The sequence below is a fragment of the Varroa jacobsoni genome, unplaced genomic scaffold (genome assembly GCF_002532875.2).
Source record: "Varroa jacobsoni isolate VJ856 unplaced genomic scaffold, vjacob_1.0 scaffold_577, whole genome shotgun sequence".
NCBI classification, from domain to species: Eukaryota; Metazoa; Arthropoda; class Arachnida; order Mesostigmata; family Varroidae; genus Varroa; species Varroa jacobsoni.
In genome coordinates, this window is record NW_019213479.1 from 116,059 (window position 1) to 126,759 (window position 10,701).

The 10,701-nt window shown below is 37.8% G+C and overlaps 1 pseudogene; it reads left to right on the forward strand.

Annotated features, from left to right (window-relative positions):
• LOC111261642 (cytochrome P450 3A19-like) overlaps positions 1 to 9,411 on the forward strand; it is a 9,796-nt pseudogene extending 385 nt beyond the window's left edge.
• The last annotated feature ends 1,290 nt before the right edge of the window (positions 9,412 to 10,701 follow it).

Genomic DNA, 10,701 nt, shown 5'->3' on the forward strand with positions numbered 1-10,701 from the left:
TGTATATATAAAAGCAATTATCATAAATACGATAACCTATATTGAAGATAGTATCTCGTGAACTGAAACAGAGAACTGAAAAGGTTTGTCTCTAACGACGTTCGCTGCATCAAGTGGACACAATTAGCGATCATTAGCCGAAATCGGCTCTTTAAGAGTAACTGCAAAGGTAATAAGTTATTTGTGTAACTAGGGTGTGATTCTTCAGTACTATGTTTGAGGATCAAACGTTAATTCTCGAATACCTTCGTGTTACCGATTCGAAACAGCTTGCTTTGCAACTAAAGAAATTTTAGATTGGGAACTGAACCCATTAGTGAAATTTCGCATTAGAAATCTCATCATGACAGTAATGAATCTGCGATTTTAATTTTTGGTAGAAGTGTTTGTAGAAGTCATAGTCAATGAACCTCAATCAGTGAAAAGCTTTTTCCAGCAAAAAAAAATGTCGTGAAAAGCAACGACTTACCATCACATTTATCCGTTTCCGGCTTGGGAGCCATGTTTAAAAGTACTTCCCAAAATAATAAACTTATTTCTATTTGTGTACGACTTACCCTCAGAATCGTGAAATGAAGACTTTGTAAAGGTTGCGATACACTGGAAGCAGATAATGCCCTCGCAGTACAACTTCTTCGTATAATTGAAATAATGAATTGTGTTATTTTGATGAATAGTTTATTGAATAGTTATTTGCTATGTAGAGGAAATTTATATTTATAACCTGAAATTTCGGTTAAGTTTGGTTAAGTACCTTCAATGTTTTTTTTTTTTATCTACTCACGGTTTTAAACACATCTCACCAAATCGCTTACCGTTCGTTTCGCCATTTTTTATAATCAATGATTTTGAGTTAGTGATCACTGAAGTCCGCTGTCTAGCAGTAACGTCTTCAACAGTAAACGCGCATTGATTAAGCACTGGACACCCCTGATCTAAATAAATTAATTTTCTAGTAACAAAGCGTCTTTTTCTAAAGTTCGAGTTATTGCCATTTCATACGTTACCTCACTCGGGGGGAATAAGCGCTGGTTAGCTTTAAACACACGTCGCTATAGTAAAACCAACCGTCATTGGGGTCCAATCCTCCCTTTTACAGTCGTGATCTAAGTGATTGGAGCTTTATTTCTCATATATTTTTTTACATATCCTTATATACTATATATATTATATATGGTATATAAGGATATTATGTAACCTCATTTCGTCTAACCCACATTGACATGTGTTCTAATCAAAATTACATTTACACGCCGCAGAACACGATGCAACCATTACCGCTATTTCAAAGAGCTAGGGATAAAAGGGCCTCCTATATCGATATGCTTCGGAAATTCGATTGATATTTTTAAATTGCAGCACAAGCAAAATGGCACCAGGAGCATGGACCTGTTCTAGGCTACTTTATAGGCAACATTTCCGCCTTCGCAGTAGCTGATGCACAAATGGTGAGACAGATAGAAATTAAGGACTTCATCGATTTCACAGATCGCCCGGTGTGTCAAATGGCTTGTTTTTGAGGAACGACAATTAGATCAGATGTTTATTTTTCTCGTATCTGCATGATATACGCCGTCCTAAAATAGGTCAAATTTGAATTGTGCTAATCGGAAATACGCTGTAAAAGATCAATACATTTGTATGTGTGTATATTATAATTGCATTCGTATATTGCAGAGCTGGATAACGGGTGCCGAAAGTGGTATTCATGACGACGCTTTGACCTTTTTTGACGCCTTTGACGTTCTAAAACGACAGCGTTGGAAACGTGTCAGGTCCAAGCTGACGCCTTCATTCACCTCCAACGAACTCAAAACTGTAAGTGCCTAAGTTGCAATAATGTCTAAACATAACAACATACGTATCACACAATAATGATATGCCATATGTGAAAGGCTAGGTTGTCTTTTTGGCAGCTTCAACCGTGTCAACAGGGAAAAGGATTCCATATGTTTCCTGTATTCCTTAGGTTTATAATTTAGATCGCATGCAAGTTTTAACGTATTATATTATTTATCCATGCTACTCTTATGAATTCGTCACTTCTCCTTAGATCCCTTGACGATTTTCATGCAAATCGGCCTATAGCTACTGCCTGTTTATATCATTTTCCAAAAATACAATTTTGTTTCATCCTGTGCCAGCAACTTGAGGAGCCAACTAAATATAACAAACCGTGCCTTTAATAGTGTGTTTATCCAAGGGGCAATGGATTTTTTCCTTCGTTAGACCAAAATACGTATAGTAAATATTCCAAACGCTTATTAGAATTTCAATTCCGAAACGTACTTCATACATGTATGGAATCATGCTTATCTATTTGGCTTCTTTTCTGTCAAAGTTACGTTCTTTAGAACCATTTGAGGCACTGCTACGGCAAACACGATAGTGCCCGTGCAATAAACTGATAATTCACTAGAACCCTTCCTAATATAGGTAAATCCTTTATTACAGGCTTTGACAATGGATCCAATCTGCAATCATCCGATTTTGCTTTAATCTAAAGTCCTGATTAAGGAACAGCGTACCACAATTAGGCTTCTTCTGTGTTCGTACCATGTCCGATCCGATATAGTTTTTTAATCTTTGCACAATAACTGGACGCTATTAACACTTACCTAAAGATGCGTTACATGCTGTCAGTTTTTCTTCAGTTCCTTTTTTATCTGTTGTTTGCAGTTCTTTTGTAGCAGGCACTTTATTATTGCGCCTGTTGCAACTAACTGCATAAATTGTTGATTGAAAAAAATAGGTAGGCCCTTGAAAGGCAGCATAAATAGTGTAAAATGGCATTACTGAGCACTACTAGAGTTCGCAAATCGAACGCTTGTCTTTGACGAGTAGCTGTTTGATCAGCTAGATACGGCTAAAGGAGACCTGTAACTCAAAGAAAGTCGAACAAAATTTACTCCAATAGAAAACTAACGTTTTCTATTTTGAAATACTTAGTAACTTCTTTCGTCTTTCTGGGACCACTTGCATCAATTATGCGCTGGCTGGCGATACGAGTCAGCTTAAGGCGTCAGAACGCTGCCGTCAATCCTGTTTGCAGCACTCCGCACGGAGTGCAAACGTATCGTGGCCGCTCGACGAGCCAACGCTAGTGCAAGAGCAAAGATACGCGTTTTATAAGATATCCAAGGCAGCTACAACACACAAATTGTTTAACAGGTTTTATAAACACGTGTTGAAAAATCTGTTATTATTTTTATAGTTTCAGAGAGCATATACATGCGCTGTCACCGTTACCGTTGTCAACTACACTAGTATAAAAGTTTCTTAGTGGAGATATACTGGTTCGGGTTAGGTTAGGCAACTACATGACAAAACACTAGCTTTGTACCACATTTGCATTTTTCAGTATGTGGCTTAATACCGGCTAACTATACTGCAACTGTACATGCTTATGTCACTTATGATAAATTAAGGTCATGGTGCCTATTTTCTCGTGATATTACTTAATTACGAATACCGACTACAGAATCAAAATCATCGATCGGTCGCTATGGGCAGCACATCTTTTCAGTATGAATTCTTACCAGGGGTAACTTTAGCGCCTTTTATACCACGCGTAAGTCTCTTGTGTGGCCAATATATATCGATGAGGCTTTCCTGTTCGAGGACGACACTCACACTGACCTAGGAATCCATTCGTTGCCGTTGTTGGCTCCGAAGCCATTCGAGTAGCGGGACCTTGCCACATTGGGAGGAACGACTTAAATGTTTGTGCATAATAATTCAAAAGGCTTGCTTTAAAACGTCAGGGTTATAGGAAAAAGTGTGACATCCTGAAACTAAATGAAATGTCAGAAAATTTGAAGCTGAATCAAAATTAAACACATTCTTTCGCCTATTTTATACCAATAATCATAAAGTACAATTGTATAGTTTCGACGAGATGATGATGTTGTCTAGAGTGCTTATGTTGCCGCTTATAATAAACCTGGATATACTAATAGATACTAAATATAAAAATAATATAAATCAGGGTAATCGAAAGACATTTATATTTTGTTGATTTCGATGTAGCCGAACTAGCGTCGCGGATAAGTTACAGAAGTTGCGCGCAATTTGTATAAGAAACTAAGCAAGGACGACTTAGTTGATAACATTAGTCTGTCGAAGTCGATAGGCTGCCATTGTTTTGTCTTTTTTGTCCCATTGATATAGAATTATCGTGCAGACCTTGTGCAACTCATGATCGACGCTCAGGTCACCAAAGAGGCGAATGTCCATAGTCTAACTGTAACGGATGGTGATGACGTTTGCGCAGTACCGAGAGACCCAGAGTTGATTCACGAAATTGAGCAAAGTCGCGACCCAGTTACCTGTTCAATAATTGAAGCTCTTGAAGACAGAAATTGTCGATAATGCCTTCCTTATCCTTCTTGCGGACTACGTAGAGTCGTTAAATTCAAAGCTCACATACAGAGATAGATATATATATATATATATATATACACAAGATGGAGCAAAAATCTCCTAAGAGTTTCAAAGCACGTCACTTGGCCGTTTCCGAACTTTTACATGACTTTTTTCAACTCTTATTTTTATTATATTATACGTTTGCACCGAATTAGATTATCTGCTGCCTAACAATGCGACAAGCGCTCGTTCAGGTGGACCCATACTGCAATCTAGCTGCATACCGTGAATTTCTGTTAATTTCAAACTAAGTTGCCCTTGATAGAGCAATCGTTACGAAACCTGGATGATAAATTTGCATAACAACGAATACAGAAAATCTACGAAAACAGTTATTCACAAATAACAAAAAAATACAACATTAAAAATGTTGTATACAACATTAAAAATGTTGTATTTTTTTTTGCTTCACATGTGGTGCAACCTCTAACTAGGTGTCCCCATAGAAAGTAGACTTTGGGTTGGGAAAGACGCACTTACCGTCGATGTGGAATGGCACCTTCGTTTAAGTTATTCTTTTAAACCCGCCGGAACAGTAAATCAGCGTACGAATTGTAGGTTATTCCGTCAGCGCTAGTGAACTAGACAACAATAGCTCTAAGCTTTCCGGTCATTCGTTACCGCTTCACCTTAGCCGACATGTTAGATCTAGCTTACATGGATGATGAAGTCCGCACAAAAAATTCGCCGCTCAGATTCTGATAAGAGCAAAAGACCTAATCCGCGATTTGCCCAGATCAGAAAACATGGTATACGTTTTGGGTTGAGGTTTTTCTTCATTCAAACATCTCGTGGCTGCACGAACGTTAGAGAGGGTATTAGAAAAGAAAGGGTTTGTTGTTTGCAAAGTGGAAATGTTGTTGACTGTCTGTATGTTGCTGTATTCTCCGTACTGATGTTGAGACCCCTTATGAATTACGCTCTGATCGAGTTCGGGACAGTTGTGCGTGAAGCAAAGAAGAACACGATTCAATACGATTTTGAACTCAGTGAAGACTAGTTCATTGAACTAATAGAACGAATTCTTTTTCCATTGTCTCTGTTGTGTGAAACTAATGATCATGTATGACCATGAACTAAACAGCACTGGAAAATAGTTGTTTTAACAGACCATCGAAGAACACCTTTTGTCGCACACACCGAATCCGTTGTTTGTTGATTATGAGTCTTCATCAACTTTCTTTGGTACTGCTTTCTTCAGAGATATTGTCCATCAACGAAAATGGTTAGTACAGAATACTAATTAATCAAATCATTTATATGCAACTTCACGTTTTCACAGCCATCGGAACTCGTTTCTTTACGAATTTGTTTAACTCAATATTGTGGAGATTAGGCATGAACGATACGAGTGCGAGCTGACTACTTCTATCACTATAGATGTTCGCTTAAAAATCTTTTATTTAATAAAAATTATTTAATTAAATAAAAAATAATTTTAGGATACATAAACACCGATTTTACTGACGTATTAATACAATTTGTCTTTCACATTTAAGCGGGTTATGTATTTTTTTTTAATGATACACGACTGCTTCGAGGTATACTTTGAAAGTCCTTTACCACTTTCAATGTAATCATCATCAAGTTACTTCATCATCAGGTTACAATGAAAGAAAGCCTTCTCACATTGGAAATAATAGAATAAAGTATCTATTTATCACTTAGTTCGAAAATATCCTAATTAAAAAGTTTTTTTTCCAGTGTAACGCCCGGTGGTGACGCAAACGACAAATAAACAAGTTACTAAAAGCGTCCAAATACTCCCCGTACATTTTCTTGATGGTAGATCATGTTATCGTTAGACAGTGAACTGACCAGCAATTTTGTACATACAGCCAAATGTATTTTTGTAAGTTTTGCAGGAAAAGTGTCCACCTTGCTTTGCCTATTGCTGCATGAGAATGACATATACATATATATATATATATATATATATAAAGAAAAGGCTTAGAAAGTGCGGAAGATTACGTCTTGGTCATCTCTAAATTATTATACTTAGAATATGAGTCTTGGTTTGAGGAATCTAAAAATTCTGCTTTCAAATGTTTCGAGCTTGCTGCTTCGGCACTGGCTGTCGTCACGTTTTCAAAAGCGTGTATGGGCAAATCAACCGTTGATCCGATTTTATAATATATATATAACGGTTGTGAGACCATGAAGCACTCGTATGGCTCACAAGGCGGGCATCTTTCACTTTGTCTATCGTGAAAACATCATTAATTCAAATGTTACAGTAATCATGATCATATGATAGAGAAATACTAGAAACACCTTCCTGCATGGTACTGCTACCATAGTGTCCTGCGCATGTCCAGATCCGTCACTAAACCAGTCAGATATTCGACATAAACCATTATCCAGAGTACTGGCTTTGCTCTAATGAAACAAATGATACCATTTCCATACTTACAAACACTTTAGGATTGAATATATTTTTCACTAATTTCCAGTAAAACTAATCAACTCATGGTTTAAAACGTACGCAGTTAACGGGCAGACTTTACTGTTAATTTTATCGGGAGTTTTTTACCTGCATAGTTGATTCAGTAACGGCTCTATCCTATAATAATAATTGCTGTTATTACAATGCTGTTGATAAAAAAAAAGATCAGATCATGATTAAGGAAACGTTCTTTTAGTTGCTATGCACGTTGAGCACGTACATGCATATTTACAGGATTTGTAAGAGAGCGAAATATTTAACATTCACTAATATACGCACAATTAAAAATGCTTTGCGATAATAATAACGAAAGCAAAAAAGATAAATAACGGAAATCGAATAACGGAATTAGTACTAACAAGAGAAAATAAAACTTTCGCATCTCACAAGTAATTTTTTTTTTCTTTATTTTTGCTGCTAGCGGCCGAATACTTCGTATAGAGATGCCAACAACAAACGATATATTAACATTAAAGTGAATATGTGGAACCACTAAAGCATTCTGCGTTATTAGAGATATAAAACTCTCGTTGCCGGTGGTACAGAAAATTGCTAAAAATATGAAAAAAGGACTTACTTGCAAAAAATAATATTTTAACGCATTACAGGCTAACCGCATTAAACCTACGGCCTATTAGAATGGCGTGTGTTTCTTTCGTTTTGGCAGACACGGTCGCGAGCCTGAAGAGTAATGATTATCTTGGCCGTCCCTTCTGGCCAAATCTACCTTATTTCAGAAGAAAAGTTAGATTGCCTGCAAATAGGTGACCAGTAGTAACGACGGTAAAATCCCTGTTTGTATGCGTAATCAATATCCTTATCTTGCTACCTGCTATTGCATGAAAAGGTTAATTGAGGTGTCTTCGATCCTCAGATACGAGACGACCAGCAGCAGTTTAGCCTTCATCACAAAAGAGCTCCTGCGATTTCCGGACGTACAAGGGCGCTTCCGTGACGAACTAATTCAACTGACTACGAACGGTCAAGTGTTCGATTTCGAATGTTTACAGAGGTGCCAGTGTATGGTGGCAGTTATTCAGGAGACGCTTAGGATGAACCCGCCCACATGCGGGGAACTAACATATCAAACATACCCCAATCTATAAGTACATGTGCATGTATATAACGCTGATTACGTTGTCTTTCCAGTGCTATAGTATTTGTGAACCAAAAGTCCGCTGTTTGAATGAACATTGAACTCTCTTACCTTGCAGTACAATGGATTTAAAAAAAATGGGCCAACCAATTTATTGACGTATATTTTTGATCATTATAGATCTTCTTTGATTATCTACAGTGGTGCCTCCCATTATCTGTTCTTCAGATTTGTAATCCGCAAAGCGTGAATTGAAATCTTCGTATTCCAAGGAGTCTGGGTCTGAGCACTTCGGTTCACACTTTGCGCCACACAGAAGACTACTTTCGCGAGGCACACACGTTCCGGCCCTGGCGCCTTTTCCCGGAAAACCGTCCGTCGTTGGTGACTAACGCCTGGCAGCCGTTCGGTGCGAGGCCATGTAACTGTATCCAGAACGCGTTTCGCTCATATGGAAATCGAGGTAACTCTCGCCAAGTTTCTCACGCGATACAGACTTATTGCAGATCCGATGGATGATCGAAGTAATGACGTCAAACATTGTCCTCAGCGTATCAAGAAACCGATAAATTGCCTCGTCTTTCGATTTTTGCCAGCATTAAAACTTTCTTAATAAAAATTAAAGGAATATATAGAAAATATATTTAGTTTTTTTAGTGATTCGGCGATAATAAATGTGACAGTGATAACTAACTGGGTGGTTTCAATAAAGTTGTGGTATCTGTTAAATGGTCATCGTATACTTAACAGAGCTAAGCTGTTCCCGCTACCAAACAATGCTACAACACAAATGTTACGAATTAACATATTTAACTGTAAGCTGTTATATTGTAATCGTGAAGTAACTGGTTTTTGATACGTTTATTTCATTAAGAATTTTTAGCCCACTCCGTATTTAATAAAGTATAATTTACTGATTGAGTCAATATACTAAGGAACGATTACAGTAGCTACGGGTTCTACAATAATCTTGTACTTACATTCGAGGGGGGCAGGACGCTATGAACCCGATTTCTATTTATGAGTCGGCCCTCATATTTAAGTGGATATTTGTCGAGACAGTACGGATTCTACATGTGGGGTTCAGTTATGGTGACGCGTCGGAAAGCTGGACTGAGAACGTTGTTGACATACAAAGTGACACAAGCAGAAAGCCCCAGATGTCATAAAAAGCTGTAGGCAGATTTTTGTTGATACCTGAACCTTTAATTAATAATGACTTTGCTCAGAGTGCTGCAGACAATCGCGATGTGCTTATTTCTGTTTTTTTTCGGCGTGCATAGGAATCATGGTTTCTAATTAAATTATCTATGATTTCAAAGTAATTGTGCAATTATTATTTAAGTTTAGTAAGGATCGGGGTCTACTACTTTTGTTACGATTATCTTTTTTACTCGTCTTTCTTTTACCTACGATAATTAAAACACCGGCGCACATTTTTAACTTTGAGTGTATAGCTCTATTTTTTTTATTGTTATATATATATATATATATATATATATATATATATATATATGTATATATATATATATACACTTATCTAAGATTTTGCTAAGCCCTTCTAAATAACATAGTTTTATTATTATAGTTATTCCACACGGCGCGCCCGTGGTCGCGGTACTCATTTGAATTATTATAGAAGCGATGGAACTAAAGTCGAAATTTACGAAACCACACGCGACAGTTGAGTCCGTTTACGTACGAATGTCTCTAATACAGTGTATAGACAAACACACAGACATGTCGCAGAACCTATCCCGCCATGGCAAAGCCCATCAGCAGTCGCCTTCCTATCTGTGCTCTGTGTCGCGGGGTTTCTACAAATAATCATGAAACAGTTTTTTTTTTTTGTTTGCTTTGCTTCATAGGATACAACGTGAGTTGTGAGAGTATCTTGTTTTCAAACTGACCAATGAATCAGCGAAGATCAGCTTTGTCTCTTAACGAGAGATCGTTGCGCCTCCATGTCGTATATCTTCATTCATCATAGTCAAAAGTGTCATTATAGTTAACATTATTATAATTTCCATTGTTATTAATATTGTCGTCATTATTACTATACGATTCACGTCATCTCTTTCCGACCCGCTGCCGGCATATGGGTGCTGCGGATCCGACCTACTTACGTGCCCCTACAACAATACATTAACTATTACTATTAACTGAATCGCCATATGTATTTATTATTTTTCCATCGTATTACAATCCACGCCGTTCCTATCATCTTAACGCGTTAACGTTTGCGCCGCCAACAAAAATTCTTTCCATAGAGCGTACACTGTACCCAACCCGGTTTTCGTTTTCTCCACCTTTGCGTACGCACGCCCTATCATCTCACGGTTGTTATGTCTTCGTCCAGTCTAATTGGGCTCCAGTCGCTCAAACCCCCATGTCTTTTCCGACACTGCACCTGTCTGCGTAGTCACTTTTCTACCGGTCGAAATGTAAAATGTAGCAATCATGTTTACGTTTTTTAATATTTCCTAACATTTTTTTAGAGTTCCTGTTTTTTTCAATTGCACCCCCGTGCCTGCTCCGCGTGTCTGCCTGTCTCCCGGTCGCGAATCATTTCGTCACTGGATCAACTCCGCTCATCATTATAGGCAGGATAGGATTGTTGCATCAGCGACACTATTCATGATCATCACGGAATCCAATGAGGCGGCAATCATATGTTCTCAGGTCTGGCGTCTTTTTTTTTACTTGCTCTCAAGGTGTGGTGTCTGTCTGTTTA